Genomic DNA, 6099 nt, shown 5'->3' with positions numbered 1-6099 from the left:
AATTAATGATATTAATCCACAGCTTACTCTTGACTGAACCCGTAGGGTCACACAAATAGTACGTAAACGGATCAAGTATTTAATGGCATTAAATACTCCATCTATGGATATTCGGAATCGACGGATCTTGGTTTCAGTGGGAGCTGAGATCGTCACAGGCAAGAAATGAATACTCCGGAAACGATGATATTGCCGGAAACGGAAATATGGATCGTATCGGAAATATAAATATTATCCAAGTCGTAGATGTTGCCGGAAACGGAAACATGGTACGTATCGGAAAATATTATCGGAAATGAATTCCGGAATCGGGAAATTAATCGGAAGCGTATCGTACGAATTAGCATCGGACGAGGCCTGCCAGACGAAGGCCCAGCACGAAGCCGGGCCATCGCCCAGCAAGCCAGCGCGCCACAAACGCACCAGCCAAGGCTGCGCCAGGCCCACCGCAAGGCAGGCCCAGCGCGCGCCAAGGCTACGGCAGCGTGTGGGCTTGCGGCAGTGGGCTGCGAGCTCGCGGGCTGCGCGCGCGCGCATGGCGCCCCTCGTGGGCTGCTGTGCGTGCGTGTGTGTTTGTGTGCTACTCGAATCCTAAAGCTACCGGGATTTGTCATATGATTAAATCTAATCCTAAAAGATTTAGTTTATTTAATTAGAGTCCTAGTAGGATTATAATTAAATAAATTAGTATCCTAATAGGATTCCAAATCCTTTTCCATAACTCTATAAATAGGTGCCTAGGGTCACATATTTACATAGAGCATTCAAGTATTCAAAGTGAGTTTTTGAGAGCAAAATTCAATTACACAATTGCCTATAAAGTGCCGAAAATAAAGTACCTTAAGGGCGATTCTAGTTGGTCAATCTTAAGGCGGATCCGGACGTGCTGTGGACTATCTACGGAGGGACGACACTTGGAGTCCTAAAGACTTGTTCTTGTTCGGTTCGGGCGCAGCTAGGGAAGGCACGCAACAAAGAGTATGCATCTAAAGTATGCTAAATGATTATGTGTAAATAATATGTTTTCCTGCCTTTATGGTTTTTCCGCATGATTTATGAATTGTCATATGTATCATAACCTAACACCCCCCCCCCACACACACAAGAATGAATGTAATAGTTTTTAGTTTAAACTTGCTTTGTTTTGGATGTTTTTTACTCGTCGTCGATGGCGGCGACGAGATATTTGGATAATATTTGTGTTTTTGTCGTCCGTTGAGACAACGGGTTTGGATTCAAAAAGTCGTGGCCCATGAGGTCATGCGTTTTGTTGTTTGTATAAAATGGGTGTGTGTATTGTTTATTTGGTTTGACTGTGTTCGTTTTTCTTTGGGAAGATGCTAATTTTTATCGCAGGGGTTTGTCTTTCGTCGTTGTTGTTGTACACAGTTTGATTAGATGTCACTGAATAGGTACTCGGAGAACAAAGTTATGTGCACATAAATAGTACATGCTTCGTCTGTAGTCGGTCGCTCTTAGGAGTGACGTGTCGTTGTTGGGATCCAATTGGTGTAAGGGTCATGACCATGGAGGCGACGTCGTCCGCTACTGGTCGCGTTTTTGTTGGTCGTTGTCCTTATTGAATTCATCGACTTTTTAACCTGCGAAATGAGCATGGGTAGGAGAATAGGCCGTTGGTGGTGCCAACGACCCTCCGATGCCTAGGTCAGTAATGGTTATGAACAAATGAAAGCGATAAAAATGACATAAAAGAAAGAAAGCGTAAAAGTTGATAAATTTGCGAACGACGAAGGTTCAAAAGTGGTTTAGGGTGGGTAGCGTTCCAGCTTCGGGGGACCGACTTGCCGTCCTTTGTGACGAGTCTGTATGCCCCTTTTCCAACGATCTTTCCGATCAAGTACGGTCTTTCCCACGCTGGTGCCAGTTTACCTGCGTTTAACTCTTTGGTGTTTTGGAACACCTTGCGCAGCACCCAATCGCCCTCATTGAAAATCTTCACCCACTACTACAAAAACACCTTTATAAGTCGCCCTTTCAGTGTCGCCTCAAATTAATATGCGACACCAAAAAAAATTAGAGTCCCATTTTATAAAACAGGCGACACGTAAACTTTAAAAAACTTAAGAAAAAGAAATTTTGCCCAAAATGTACAGAGTACGGAACCGAAAGAGTGAAGGTCATTCATACCTATTCCGCGTAACCCCTGCTTCTCTCCTCCCCTGCTCCCCGTCGCATAGGCTGCCCATTTGCCCAGCCCTCTGCCTCACTTAGTCAACGTCACCCGCCCTTAGGTCCATCATCGAGACCGAATCACACACAATCCACCGTCACCAACTCTGCGGCTCACCTTACCGCCCGCCCAGCCGCCCACTACGACGCCCACTCTGCAGCTCGCCGACTCACAGGAAGTCCACCGTCACCGCGCTCAGCTCTGCGGCTCTGCGACGCCCACTCTGCGGCTCAGATCTGCGGCTCGCCCGCTCACCTCACCATTCACCATTCTTCAACACTTACGCCCCTCACCATTCACCATTCTACAAGGTTGGTCTTTAACTGCTTCATGTTTATGTTTTTATTGAAATTTATGATTGATTTCTCATGTTAATTAGTCAAAATTACTGATATTGGTGATTGCAATTGAGAGATTAGTATTATTATGAGATTGATTCTTAAGTTTTCCATTCATCATTTGAATTATTATTTATCATGCTCGTTAATTATAGCTATGATTATGTTTTATTTGGTGGAATTTGGATTCTGGTTCTGAAACTAGTGTATTCTTTTTATCATATTGAAACAATCTGCAAAAAAGTTAAAGGATTTCTCTGATTGGTGAAACATCCGCAAAATTGAAGTATTAATCTTAAAATTTTGTGTTTATGTTATTATTATTTTGATCTCTTATCAGATTAGGCGTTTTTTATTTAAAAGTTGGGCGTGCCAGCGCGCGCTGACCGAAGCAAGGCAGGCTGCTACCTTGGCTTGCGGGCTGCGAGCAAGCAAGGGGCATCACTACCTTGGCTTGCGAGCAGCACGAGCACAACGGTGTGTGCGATGGGCTTGCGAGGGAGGTGCCTTGGTCCTCGTGGCCTCGTACGGCCACAACGCACTTGGCAGTGCTGGGCTAGGCGCAAGCCTAGCCCGTATTGCACAAAATTTGGCATTTTTTTCGTTTGGGCTTTAAAATTAATATTTGCATTAAATGGCTAACGGATTTAATTATTTTATTTAACTTGGGCCGGGCCGTGAGTTTAATTAAATATTTAATATTAATCCGAAATAAAATATTGGTTTGAGTGGGAGCCTCTTAATGAAATTAAAATGAAATAATTATTTTAATTATTTTCGTAGGGCACTTTTATTTTAATTAAATTAAATTTTGATTACAATAAATTCTAAGGATTAATAATTTGGAATTGGTTAATCTTTTAGGATGCGTTTCATGTGAACGTGATTTTTAAATAAATCACGTAAATACTTGCATATTTAATTAGGCCATTGGTTTGAGGATACGAATGGATGAATGCATAGAATATATAGTTTATGTAATGCAGGTACTCAAAGTGACTAGTATGGCCAATCTAGGATAGTTAAATACGGCCCGCGAACCGTTTTATCTTTGAATGTAAAGTTTTAAATACGGTCTGCGAACCGTTTTATCTTTGAATGTAAAGTTTTAAATACGGTCTGCGAACCGTTTTAACTTTGAATGTAAAGTTTTAAAGTTTTAGCATTGAAAAAAGTTCAAGACGATGTCAGGCTAACAAGGTGGTGAAGAAGATTGGATGCTTCAGGACAAAGTTTTGGGCCATACTAGTTCACCAAGTTAATTTATGCACTATATATATTATGAATGAATGTATATTATGCATGAATGTTGTTTGTATGCTCGATTAGATTTAGTTCACTAAATAATCGAACCAACATAGAAACAACTAGGTCCAAAGTAATATTGAGTTTAAAATTGCCTTCCAAATCAAGCACTTACAAAATTCTAAGGATCTAACGTAGTAGGTTTCCGCCAAAGCGAGGTGCTATTTTAGGTTACTTAGATGGTAAGGTATCCCAAAGGAACACATTGATTGTGGTTATAACTCAAACAGCAATGGCATATGTTGTGGCAATGGGATAAATTATGGTATTAATTTATTAACCAAGAGTAATTTGGAGATTACTAGCAATAGGTTTTGCTTACCTAGAATCTTAAAAGACTTAAGACATGCCAAAGCTGCTTAAGGATTTAGGACTTTTAGGGTCTTGGAATCGTTTCATTCATTTTTGGACCATGTTTTTCTTTTGCATGAATGAAATGTTTAATAGCTTTAATGATTGCATGTTCTCACTATTTCAAAGTTATTAAGATATGAATGGTTATTTATTGCAAATTCTTTTCAAATGTAGTAATCAAATGGCCGCAAACCAAACAAGTACTCAATCAAAGTAACCGAAATTCTGGATATAAAACTGAACCTATCAAACTTTCTTGATTGGGAGAGGAAGCTTCGGCAAGTCCTCAGGTGGAACAACACTGAATATGTTGTTGAAAATCCCATCCCCAACTATTACTCAAAGGATATGATTCTAGAAAAACACTATGCGTGGGCGAACCACATGTCGCTAGTGATGGATCTTATTCTTGGCTCAATCCCAAAGGATTGGAGTGCAAGGTTCATTGCATATGAGCCATGGGCACTCCTAAGGCATCTTAGGGATATATGTCGTGGTAGATTCCAACATGGTGGTCAACATGTCGACCAAAATGTCTTTGAATTGGTACATTCATTTGGGGGTCTAAAGCTTAATGCTCCACTGGGTTGTTTCTTTGATGTCGAAAGACAAAAGGCAAGGGAAAGGGTCATTGATCTTAAAATGATAGATGGAACACAAATTAAAGCTCATACAAAGAATATGGTTGGGCTTCTCAACCGCCTTGAGCTACTTGGTGAGCCATTCCCAGATTCTACAGCTGCGGGAATACTTTTGAATTCTCTTCACCCTGGTTATAAGAAATTCAAACCACTCTATTTCTCCAAGAAAAGGGAAAACACTGTTAGTGAGCTAATCTATTTGCTTAATCAATATGAATTGGACTTTGTAAATGATAAGCAAGCGTCACTAAAAGTAAAGACTAAGAAAATCAAGAAAAAGGTTCCGTGGAAGATCCAGACCAAGGGTGCATCTCCATCTACTCCAAAAGGACAAGTGGCGCCCTCCAAGAGGAAAATAAAGAAGGATCGTTCTCCATCTACATCGCAAATGCTTCAATTGTAATGAAATTGGTCATTACAAACGAGATTACCCTAAACAAAAGGAAGAAAAGAAAGACGGAAACGTCGCTTCTCCTTCAGGTATGTATGTTATACCTTATAATCTTGCTAATTCTACTTCTTGGGAATTAGATACTGGTTGCTGCTTACACTTATGTTCCAATTCCCAGGGACTAAGGAGAAGTAGAAAGCTTGATAAATGCGAGATGGATCTGCGCGTGGGAAATGGAGCACGGATTGCTGCATTAGCCGTAGGATCTTATTTTATTTCTTTGCCTAAAATGAAGAACAAAACACGAAGATTGAAAATTATTATTTGAGAAAGAAATTCAAATCTTTCAGAGCATTCGTTGGTGGCTGCGGCCTGCGGTGGCTGCGGCCTGCGGTGAATGCGGCGAAGAGAGAGAGGGAGCAGGGAGATGGTTTGCAGGGTGAGAGCAGGGAGGAGAGGCAGTGTTGGTTTCTTTTTTTAGTTCCTAAAGGTTAAAGGTTGCCTTTGTTTGGAATTAAAAGTTCAGATTTTAATTATTTTTTTATTTTTATTTTTTTTGTTCTTATAAGTTGCCCTTGTTTAATAAGGGCAACTTTTAATGAGCAACTTATAAGGATTTTTCCTCTAGTGTTTTCATTAAAAAATAAACTCAAGTAAAACCTCAATCCACTAATTATTATAACAACCAATAAGATTTTTTTATTTATAAAAATGAACCAATAATGAAAAAGCACAAAGATTGATAACTTAACATACTTGGGAAATTGAAAAGAAATTTAATGAGTTGAAAAAGTTGGACCAATTAAAATTAAAAGCTGGCACAAAAAATGATAGTGTAATAAGTTTATAAAAGGAAATATTCTCCCACGTAACAAACAT

The sequence above is a fragment of the Spinacia oleracea genome, chromosome 5, assembly GCF_020520425.1.
Source record: "Spinacia oleracea cultivar Varoflay chromosome 5, BTI_SOV_V1, whole genome shotgun sequence".
In the NCBI taxonomy this organism is placed as follows: domain Eukaryota; kingdom Viridiplantae; phylum Streptophyta; class Magnoliopsida; order Caryophyllales; family Amaranthaceae; genus Spinacia; species Spinacia oleracea.
The sequence above is the reverse complement of the archived record's forward strand: the minus strand, read 5'-3'. Positions refer to the sequence as shown.